This window comes from Stegostoma tigrinum, chromosome 42, assembly GCF_030684315.1.
Source record: "Stegostoma tigrinum isolate sSteTig4 chromosome 42, sSteTig4.hap1, whole genome shotgun sequence".
Classification (NCBI taxonomy): domain Eukaryota; kingdom Metazoa; phylum Chordata; class Chondrichthyes; order Orectolobiformes; family Stegostomatidae; genus Stegostoma; species Stegostoma tigrinum.
This window is the reverse complement of record NC_081395.1, coordinates 6,861,426-6,873,451: the sequence shown is the minus strand read 5'-3', so window position 1 is coordinate 6,873,451 and position 12,026 is coordinate 6,861,426. Positions and strand designations below refer to the sequence as shown.

The window sequence follows — 12,026 nt, the reverse complement described above, 5'->3', positions numbered from 1 at the left end:
GGCCAGAGGAGCTGAACGACTGCCTTCTGAGTGTTTACAGCAAGAGAAGGGAGCACATGCCAGTTTGGTCTCTTTACCTTCTCAGGTGAAACAAGCTGGCTTGCTGCTCCAAGGATGGGGAGCAAGTAGTGTTGCTGGAAAGGATTTAATTGAAAACACATTTAGCGAAGCTGCAAAAAGGCATTTGAACTCCCAGAAGGAACAACAGCAAAGCCAATATTTGTACATAGGACAGCTCGAGTGTCAACAGCTGCAGCGAACCGATGCTGGTATGAAGCCGCAGCAGACGGAGTCTTGCTGTCTATTTATGGGCTTCCTCAGATGAATGATTTCACACATCTGCAGCAGTGATCTCTTAATACATCCCGATTCCGCACCACAAGGGAATCCTACGGCTGGGATTTCCATGTGTATGCTCCTGCCTACGCACCTTTCCAGCCTTGCAGAGGTGTGGGAGGGCATCCCCACTGGCACGTTGACCAACTGATGCCTTCCAAGTCAATCAGTTCAGCTGGTGCTACAGGACGCAAGCGGGAGTGTGCCCATCTACGGCACTCCTTTGAGTCAAAATCTTTGGCTGCTTTTGGTCACCTGTCCCGAATAGCTCGAATGAATCAGGAACAGGAGGCCACTGAGCCCATCAAACCTACAGTGCCACACAATAAGCTCACAGCTCAGTCAACACAAATCTGCAATCCAGTCTACACATGGAAACCTTTCCACTCCTTGCTCAACAGCATGTCTACTTAATGCCTTCAAAATATTTAAGGACTCTGCTTTCACCAGCTTTTCAATCAGAGAGTTCTGAAGACTTGGTCCTCGACAAGGATAAAGAACCACAGTATTTTTTTTTAAAAAAAATGCACATTATCTAAAAACACTGACCCACAAGCTCTTGATTCTCCCCGTAGAGGAAGCATCCTCTCCACAGTCCCCCTGTCAGGCCTCACAGCATCTTACACCTTCCAATTAAATCATCTCTTATTCTGCCAGGCACCTCAATACTATCAGTGCAAGTCTTTGGCTGAGAATAGTCTCATGAAGCACTCTGGAGGTTTTACCACAGTGAATATGATAAACAGACGGAACGCCGCGCTGTCATTGGGTCAGCGCTGAGGGAGCACTGCACTGTCATTGGGTCAGCGCTGAGGGAGTGCCACATTATTGGACAGGCAGTGCTGAGGGAGCGTTGCACTGTTGGAGGGTCAGAACTAAGACATGAAGCCAAGGCCCCCATCTGCCTCTCCAGGTGGGTGCTAAATCCCACAACTGGAATTTGCATGAAGAACAAAGTAGCTTGGGAGGGGCTTTCCCCAGTGTCCCTCAGGAGGTATTTATCCTCAAATGAACTTCAGCGAGAGAAAACGTTGAAGTGGGTCATGATCACATTACAGTCTGTGAGAGTTTTGTCTGTGCAAATTTGCTGCTACCTTTTCTAATATTGATTACAATGGCATGATTCTGCAGTACATCACACTCCTGTCTTGTGTCCTGTTGGTGTTGGAAAGGCTTTGCGGAGTCAGGAGGGGAGGTATTCACTGCAGGAAACCTAGTCGCTCACCTGCAGGATTTACATGGCTGGTCCAGCTCAGTCTCTAGTCTATGATAACACCCAGGACGTTGAAGATATTATGATAAAATTGAGCTGCAGTGGAGATACCCAACAGGTACAATTTTTAGGGTGGCTGATCAGAGAAATCCAGCTTGTTAGGCTGAATTCAGAAACCACAGATTAACCAAATCACTGGGGTCCTGTCAAGACAGTGTAGTTCCTTCGCAGGAACCTGTACTTAATGAGTGCCACCCCTGTTCGGTCTCACGAACTCACTCTCTGTGGGATAAACCTGAGCGTAAGGCTCACTGCATGGACGTCACGTGGTGGGTGACTGTGACTGGAATTGAATTGCTTGGCTTTCAGGGTAACAGCATTACTGTCCGCAGTGAGAGACAGTAATCTTATACCAGCATAATCCCCTTGAAGGAGAGCCCTTCAGACTAATGGGATAATCAAACTGCACACACTTAACCCCTGGAGTTAAGGTGAGGCCTGTTTGCAGAACTTTGCTGACTGAACCTTGTGTTGTTTCAGGCTTCTTTCAAACAAATGGAAAACAGCAACATCATGGTGCACACTGTGCTGACAAACAACAGGCCACTTTCAGAAGGAAGCGAATGCACTGAAGGGAATGCAGAAAGGCTTACGAGAACGGTTCCAGAGGTGAGAAACTTCGGCTCTGAGCCACGGTCCCTCTCATTTTACCTGCTGCCTCCAAGATCCGCGTGCAGCACTGATGCCTGGGACTCACCGATCGGCATGCAGACCCTCTGATAACACCCCCAGGATTTAACTCATGGGGATGGGGCCAGTGCAATCAAAAGTTATTGCTGCAATGATGGCCCCCGTCCGCCTCGCCAACTCCCTCAGATCTGCTCTCTTGGCTGCAAGGTAGCTCGGGACGTCTTGAGGCTACAAAAATGCACACCCATGCCCCACATCCTGAAGAGAATAACGGCAAGAGGCGGATACAAAGAGGTAGGAGCTATCTGAACCAAGGGTCTCTGTGCCTCAGACTGCTGAGCCTCCTCACCCCCAAGCCACAGGGCACCTGTCCTCAGGTGACGTATCAGTTCTGAGGAAGGGTCACTGGACCAGAAACGTTAACTCTGATTTTATCTTCACAGATGCTGCCAGACCTGCTGAGCTCTTCCAGCAACTTCTGTTTTTGTTCCTGACGTAACCGCTCCTCCTGTCTGTCGAATCTGCCTTGAAATATCCGCAGAGAAAAGATCTGAATTGAAGTTGTGTGGAGATGGCACTTTGCTTAATTGCAATGTGGGTCTGTAAGCTCCCCTGAATAGGCTGTCCCCTCCAATCTGTACTGTATGGCAATCATACTTCATACGAAGACAGGCTTTCAGCAAATTAAACTGGGCCCTGGCTGCCTTTATCGAGTCAACATCTAGATGTTGAATTCCGGTTCATTGACTGATTCCTGAAAGCATGACAATGGGTTGCTGGCTGCAAAGTGATTATCCGATGAAAGCAAATATCCCTGTCAATCCACCCAAAACCCTTCGGTAACTTAAACTGTAAAACACCATGCTGGCCTTTCAGATAATGAAGAAACAGAACTCCACCAGGGGCAAAATGGTGATGTAGTGGGAACACCGACCAGATCTTGGGTAATTCATCGGCTCAAATCCTTATCAAGGCAGCTGGCTGCATTCAAATGGGACTGATTAAAAAGAAAACAACCATAATGAAAATGAAGTCAGCAACTGAAAGCCAGTCTTCAGTAGTGATCCTGAAGGGATCCATGTGGGTTTTGAAGAAGAACTGTCTTAATTCTAAATATTAACTCCGCTTCTCTCTCCATAGACGTTGCCAGATCCGGTTGAATTTCTCAAGCAGTTTTTGTTTTTAGTTCAGTGAAGATAACTTGATTAAAAAAAAAAATTGCCCTTTAGGGAAGGAAATCTGTTATCCTCACCTAGTCTGGTCTGTCCAGGATCCAGACAGGGGTCTGGCAGCATCTGTGGATGGGGGAGGCGGTGGCCGAATGGTATTATTGCAGGACTGTTATTCCAGAGACCTGGGTAATATTCTGGGGATCTGAAGAGAGCTTTTTTTTAAATCCTGCCCCAGGAGATGGTGGAATTTGAATCCAATTAATATCTGGATTTAAGAATCTAACAATGACCGTAAATCCATTATCGATTGTTGGAAAATCCGATCTGGCTCACTAATGTCCTAAGGGAAGGAAACTGCCATCTTTACCTGGTCTGGCCTACATGTGACTCTAGACCCACAGCAATGGAGTTGACTCTCAACTGCCCTCTGGGCAATTAGGGATGGGTGATAAATGCTGGCCTAGCCAGAGATAGCCTCATTCTGCGAATGACTCCAGGCCCACAGCAAATGGTTCACTCTTAACTGCCCTCTGAAATGATTGAACAAATCACCCAGGGCCAGTGGATGCTTGTGGATGTGGTGCAGCTGCTGTATTTCACTCTCCTTTTTCTCCTCCCTCCGCCCCCCCCCGGAAGTACTGAACTCTCATCAATGGCATATTTCAAAGCTTCATCTCTTTCCTTGATACGCTTTCACAGTTTATTGACCAGTGCATCTCTTGCTTCTCCATCTTGTTCTTCACTTTGCTGGCATTCAATAGTTCAATATACTGCTACAAGAAGTGCTCCTTGTCTTGTAGCCGCTCTTTCAGGTAATGGATGTTCTCCTCCTGGACATGGGCTGCACGCTGATGCTCTCTCTCTCTCCAGGACCTGATAGTGCTGCTCTTTCTCCAGGAACTCCTGCCAGACTTGTTGCAATGTGTTGTGCAGCTCTTGGCTGTAGCTCCCGTTTGCTCAAGTAATTCTTTTCTCCGCTTGGCTTCAATGAGCTCATATTTCTTCTGCCACATCAGCCTCTGCTTTTGCTGCAACTCCAGCCGATTGGAAAAGGAGGCATTTTGCAGTTCCAGCAGCTCAGCTTGTTGTTGGGCATGTGGTGGTGCTGGCTGTCCATCAGTACTTCAACAGGATGGACAACGCTTCAGGTTTTCAAGATGACTTCTGTGGAGCATTTCCCTCAATTTGGATTGATTTGCATTCTGACCATCGATGACACAATGACCTCCTTCTCCTTATTTTACAAAGACTCCTTCAGCTCCAGCTGGGTTTGATCCTGCTTCTGTAGTGTGTAACACATTTCCTTTAATTCGCTTTCCATTTCTGTCACATTCTCTTGCAGTATCTTGTTGGCAGACTCAGTTTCCTGGATTCTGCCCTGCAACCCATGTACTTGGACCTGGGCTTTCTGTAGTTCAGCAACACATTGTCCAGCTGCTGACTCAGACTGGTTCAACTGCTGCTGCTCCTCAATCAGGTTCTGGGTGCAATTTGGAATATATTCATCAGAGATGTCCCAAAAAGAGCGAAAGAGTTCCTCCAGATCGGCTACATCATCAAAGTTAAGGTGCATCCTGGGAAGATCTACGCCTTTGTTAACAATTTAATAAAGGGTGATGATGGTCTAGTGATATTATTGCTGGACTGTTAATCCAGAGGACCAGATAATGTTCTGGGAGCCTGGGCAAATGGTGGAATGTGAATTCAATAAATATCTGGAATTAAGAATGCGATGACAACCATGAATCCACTGTCGATTGTTGGAAAAATTCATCTGGTTCACTAATGTCCTTTCGGGAAGGAAACTGCTATCCTTCCCTGGTCTGGCCTACATGTGACTCCAATGTGGTTGACTCTTATGGAAAGGCAATAAATGCTGCCTTGCCAGTGATACCTTCATCCCATGAACGAATAAAAAAAAGTGGTGCCAATCAAATGGAGCTGCTTAGTGTTGAGCTTCTTGAGTGTTGTTGGAGCTGAAGGGGTGTAAAGAGGTACAGATATGTAACACTGTTTCTCGATTGAGTGTGTGTCAAAGCTGGGCTTCAAAGCGGCTGACCCAGGTACAGTGGAGCCCGTAAAAGTCCAGAGTAAAGGGAACTGGGCCAAAAAGCGAATGTAACCAGATCTAACTGTGCAGCAGGAATGGCGATTCTCCCAGATCAGGATGTTTATGAATGCCACAGCACAGTTCCCGGCTTAGGGCCCAGGGGACAGTAACAGGAAATTACTCATCAGCATTTGTCAAAATACCTGCCCCAAAGTCTTCAAATGATCAACTTTTATAAAAAGGATGTTCCTCTAGTCCTCTCATACTACCAGGACATCACAAAGCTTCACTGACAGAGATGTATTTATTCAACAGCACTCACCGTTGTGGTGTTGGAGAACCATAGGCCAATTTTCACACAGCAAGCTCTAACACACAGGTGACAGTAAAGGACTGCAGATGCTGGATGCAAGAGTCAATAAATGTGGAGCTGGAAAAGCACAGCAGGTCAGACAGTATCTGAGGAGCAGGCAAGTCAATGTTTCAGGCCAAAACTCTTCACCAGGACTGGGGAGGGGAGCCCAGAAATAAACAGAGGGAAGGCAGTGGGTCTGGGTGCAGGATAGGTGGATTGGAGATAGGTAGATGCAGGTAGGGGGTTATTGCAGTTGGTTAGTGGGAGGGGTGGAGCAGAGCGGATAGGTGAGCAGAAAGATGGACAGGTTGGGGGTGGAGAGATTTTGAAGCTGGTGAAGTCAACATTCATGCCGTTGCCTGCCACTCTGTAGGATTCAAGGAACAACTACACCAGGGCCATCCCTCACCTCTTCCTCCACTACACTGATGACTGTATTGGAACTGCCTCGTGCTCCTGTGAGGAACTAAGATAGTTCAATCGCTTCCCCTCCCCACTTCTGGACCTCTCCAACTCCATCTCCAGTAACTGACTCACCACTGACATCCATTTCAAACCCACCGACTCCCACAATATCCTTGATTACACCTCCTCTCACCCCCTCCCGCAAAAATGCTATCCTATCCTCACAATTCCTCTGCCTCCACTGCATCTGCCACCAGGTTAAGCCATTCTTCTCTAGTGCTTTCCAGATATCCTCCTACTTTAGAGACCGTTGTTTCTCCTCCTCTTTTATTAAGGATGCCCTCAACCGCATCTCCTCTATTTCTTCCCTCAAACTCTTTCCATCCAACAAGTATAGTCCTCACATACGACCCTACCAACCTCTGAATCTAACGCATCATCCTCTGACATTTCTGCCACTTACAATCAGACCCAACCACCAAAAAGTTATTTCCTTCCCCACCCGTGTCTGCTTTCTGCAGGGACCATTCACTCCACGACTCCACCATCAGCTCTACAGTCCCACCAATTCTTCCACTGCAGCCAGTACCTTTCCCTGCAATCGCAAGAGGTACAATGCCAGCCCCTACACCTCCATCAAAGGTCCCAAACAATCCTTCCAGATCCGGCAGAGACTCACTTGCACATCATCTAACCTCACCTCCTGTATCTGTTGCTCCCGATGTGGTCTCTTCTATCCCAGGGAGACCAAACACAGACTTGGCAACCAGTTCATGGAGCACCTGTGCTCTGCACGCACCAACCAACCCAAACTTTTGGCTGCCATCCACTTTAATTCCCCCTTCCACTCCCTGACGATGTGCCCATCCCTTGCCGTCCGACAGTGTCATGGTGAGGCTAAAAGTAAACTGGAGGAACAACACCTGATATTTCACCTTGGGACCTTACAGCCCAATGGCCTAAATATTGACTTCACCAGTTTCAAAATCTCTCCACCCGCAAGCTGTCCATCTTTCTGCTCACCTATCCACTCCACCCTTCCGACTGACCAACCACAGTAACCTCCTACCTGCATCCCACTTACCCTCCCCACAGCCCCAGACCCCCTATTTATTTCTGGGCTCCCCTCCCCCTCCTCAGTCCTAACGAAGGGCTTCAGTCCAAAACATTGACTTCCCTGCTCCTCAGATGTTGTCCGACCTGCTGTACTTTTCCAGCTCCGACACACGGCCAGTTTCCCTGCTTCTCTACCAGTAATGTTCATGGAGGACTAAATATCAGCTAATGGACACAGGGCAGAACTCTCCATACCCACACCCACTCTCCTCCTAAAAGGAGCCAGGGATGATTTCTACAATCAAGTGGTGCGGCGCCCCCTCAGTGCCAAGCCTCCGACAGCATGGCGCTCCCTCAGCGCCAAGCCTCTGACAGCGCGGCGCTCCCTCAGCACCAAGACTCCAACAGTGCAGGATTCTGTTAGAGTGTTGTGTTTGATCTTTGCACTAACACTTGCAGTTGAACAGCAAATGACATCGAGCAAGAGAGGAACAGATCACAAGAGACACAACCTGCATAAGAGAGAGGGAGAGAGAAAGAGAGACAAACTGAGCAAGTTTGACACAAAGTTCGAGAGCAAGAAACAGAGAGAGAGAAACAGTGTGGGAGGGAAAGGTAGTTCACTGGGTCAATTTTTTAGATGTAAAGGGAGAACAGTGAAAGAGTCTGCAGGTCAGGCAGCATCATCAGGGAGAAAGAAACAGAGTTCACAATTTATTGTCAATCGATGGCCTTTCCTCAGAACCTTCCACAGAAATAAACCAAAAATGTCAATGCTGTCCTCTTCTCTCTAGATACAGCCCCACCAGCTGAGCATTCCCAGCGTCTTATTACTCCTATTCAGTGCAGAGATCTGTAAAGCCAGGATGCTAGATTTCAAACAAACAGTTCACATTATGGGGGGGTGAGGCTTTGTTGGCAAGTCATCTCTGATTGATCGGTGTGCTACCACGGAGACTGCAAAGAGGAAGTAAAGGCACCCCAACTCTCCAAGTAATTCAAAAAGGCATTGGAATAAACCGTATTTCTTTACTTCGTAAAATGGGTTTCTAGATTTAATTGAACGGCTTTCCTTGCTCGTGTAAATGAGTCACATTTAGGAGTTCAAATGATCATCTTCAATTGATCGTTAGCATAGTTGTTAACACAGTTGAGATTATTGGATAAGTTCTGTCCAGCTGTATGTAACTGTAGATGTGTCGCACCAATTCACAAATGAACACAACTGTGCCACAGTTGTACCTAAGAAATGGCTGCTCTGCCTCAATTTACCCCAGAAAATCAAAGCATCACGAACATTTGAACAACGAGGTATGTGAGTTCTCTCTCTCTCTGCCACTACACAGCATTTCTGGAACAAGCAGGAAGCTGTTGTCACTTCCAAAAGACAGTGTATCTGACCATCATGCAACTGTACATTGCTACAGGTGAATTTCAGAGCTGGGGCAATGTCAGTTACATTGGCTACACATCTTAGGACCAGGCAAGCAAATCAAATTGCACACTGCTTTACATTGTCTAAAGAAAGCAAGACTCCAGACCGCACTCAGTCAGTCCGCTCCCACCAACAAGGCGTGCACGTGGATTCAGGCCAGGATGGGGGATTGGTGGAGCCACATTGTAGATCTGCTAACCGGCTATGCAATGAATAAACAGATCATTTCCGCTGCCTCAGAAAACCTCAGGGTGTTGAATAGCAAAAGCACTTCTATTCTGAAGTGCAGCCACAGCAAGATCCCACACACAGCTATGCGTTAATGAGCACTCAACATTAAAGGCAGAAAGGGGTATGGAGAGAACGCAGGTGTTAGGTGCTGGGAGAGAGGATCAGCTACCAACGTACTGAACACAGAGCAAGCCTGAAGAGCCAAAAGCCCAACACCTGTTCCTGTTTTCTATCTTTCCACAACCTGGTGTTTCCTAAACTTTGTTTTGAAAAGCAATGCTGGCTTTGGGATAATATAAAGCTTTCTGTGTAAATGTTTTTTTTCTCTCTCTCCTCATACAGCATCATTTTCCCACACATGGCAAGGGCCAGCTAGGGGCCACTACGGATTTGTATTCTGTAGGTAGAGGATGGGCAGGAGAGGTTGCTGCAAATGGATTGACATTATGAGTCCAGGACTCAGTCACTTCATGGTGCTGGAGAGCGCTGTGGATTATTAAGCACTAAGCAAACACAACTAAATATCATCCAGATGAATACTTACACATACTATTCAGTCATTCATCACCAGAGATATATAATTATGCCTGACTATGATTTCACTAAGGGCCACAAACCAAACAGTGAGCATGTATGTGATACAGTATGGAAGGGTGCATCTATGAATGAATGCATGAGTCTGTAAGTACGTGACTGTCCATGTATTTAGCTTGGCATGAGCACATGTATTTGATTGCATGTGTGAATGCACACGTATGTGAACAAACGTGCCTGTATGAGTGAGTAAGCACGTGTGTCCTTGTGTTAGTGTGAGTGTATGTCTGTGTGAGCACATCTATCTGTACATATGCAATTACGTGTCTGCGTGAGAGCAACGCAGTGTGTGTGAGAGCACTTCTGTGTACATGCCTCTGTGAGTGTGCACGTGTCTGCACGTGCTTCAGTACATGCCTGTGCGTGTACGTGTGTGTGTACGAGAGAATGCATGTGTGAATGAGTGATCATCTGTGCTTATGTGAGAGCATGTGTGTCTATATTCATGTATGTGAGCATGTATTGCATGTGTGGGAGCATGTGTCTATGTGCCTGAGCATGTGTCTGTTTGGATACATGTCTCTCTTCATTCACACAGACGCACTAGCCAGGCACTGTCCCTTGCTCAAAACTTTCAGGGGGAGTGGAATGTCGCCATAGCATCTAAGCCTAATTCCAGCTCACAATCAGTCCATTCAGCCATATGCTCTCCATCACCCTCCCTACTCTTCACCTTACCCCACTGTGCAATCCTTCTATTCTCTTTTCCCTCATGTTTCAGCTTCTTCCGAAATGCATCAATCTATTCATCTCGCCAAATCCCAGCGAGTTCAACGTTCTCCCTGCTCTCCAGGTGCAAACCATTTCTCCTAAATTCCCGATTGGATTTCATTGTGACACTGGTCTCATATTGTGACCTCCCCCCCGCCAACAACCGCCCACCCCTCCCCCAGCTCTGGACTTCGCCATGGCCTATCCTTTTGTAAACTAACACAGAGTCCCAATCTGGCACTTGCCCCAGTGAACTGCTGACACTGTGATACTCAATGCTCCTCAGGAGATCAAAAAAAAACTGGATTGCATTCCGTCACAATTTGCAACCACTGCCAACTCATTTCCTGAGAGGCTCGGATAATAACTTGGCTCCGGGACACAGAGCAAAGGCAGATACTTACGTCTGGATACACTGCAACACAGCGTGCGAGTGGCCACATGCTGGATGCTGGAATATCACAGAGTCTGAACTAAGGCACCCCCTCTTGACCAGCCACCTCCACTGGAACCATGTACTTGACTCAGGGAATGATGTTGTGTCAAAGAACCGAGCCCTACCCCTAGGCTCACGTGTTTTGGGTGGATCTATCACCTCCTCTGGGGAGGATGCCAACGTCTCACTCAAACACTGCCCAGGACAGTGAGTATTATTTTCCATGATGGCTGCCATCAAAGCAAACCTCATTTGTTACAGTGAAGCCTCTGAATTTCTATAGCGCCTGTTGTGTCTCCCACAGGGTGCTGCAACTAATCAGCTGCTAGCTGGAAACACCAGCTTGGGCACACTGAGCTTCTCTCAAACAGCCATAGTGACAATGATACCCATCACTGACCCTCCAACAGAGTGTGGCGCTCCCTCATCACTGACCCTCCAACAGAGTGTGGCGCTCCCTCATCACTGACCCTCCAACAATGCGGCGCTCCCTCATCACTGATCCTCCAACAGTGTGTGGCGCTCCCTCATCACTGACCCTCCAACAGAGTGTGGCGCTCCCTCATCACTGACCCTCCAACAATGCGGCGCTCCCTCATCACTGACCCTCCAACAGTATGTGGCGCTCCCTCATCACTGATCCTCCAACAGTGTGTGGCGCTCCCTCATCACTGACCCTCCAACAGAGTGTGGCGCTCCCTCATCACTGACCCTCCAACAGTGCGTGGCGCTCCCTCATCACTGACCCTCCAATAGAGTGTGGCGCTCCCTCATCACTGATCCTCCAACAATGCGGCGCTCCCTCAGTGCTGAAACTCCAACAGAGTGTGGCGCTCCCTCATCACTGACCCTCCAACAGAGTGTGGCGCTCCCTCATCACTGACCCTCCAACAGAGTGTGGCGCTCCCTCATCACTGACCCTCCAACAGAGTGTGGCGCTCCCTCATCACTGACCCTCCAACAGAGTGTGGCGCTCCCTCATCACTGATCCTCCAACAATGCGGCGCTCCCTCATCACTGATCCTCCAACAATGCGGCGCTCCCTCATCACTGATCCTCCAACAATGCGGCGCTCCCTCATCACTGATCCTCCAACAATGCGGCGCTCCCTCAGTGCTGAAACTCCAACAGTGCGGTTCTCTCTCAACACTGACTCTCTGACAGTGCAGCACTCTCTCACAGCGTGACCCACCAACAGTTTGGTGCTTCCTCAGTATTAGCAGCACGGGATTAGATCTAGAGTAAAGTTCCCTCTACAATGTTCATGTGAAACAGTCCTGGGACAGGTAAACCATGGGGTTCGATACAGAGTAAGCTGCCTCTACTATTTTAAACAGAAAGT

At 47.9% G+C, this 12,026-nt stretch overlaps 1 protein-coding gene across 2 annotated transcripts in view; it reads right to left on the bottom strand.

Moving 5' to 3' along the window:
- The window catches only part of dnajc4 (DnaJ (Hsp40) homolog, subfamily C, member 4), an 85,230-nt gene that overhangs the window by 23,790 nt on the left and 49,414 nt on the right, over nucleotides 1-12,026 (bottom strand). The gene's annotated exons all lie outside the window — the stretch shown is intronic.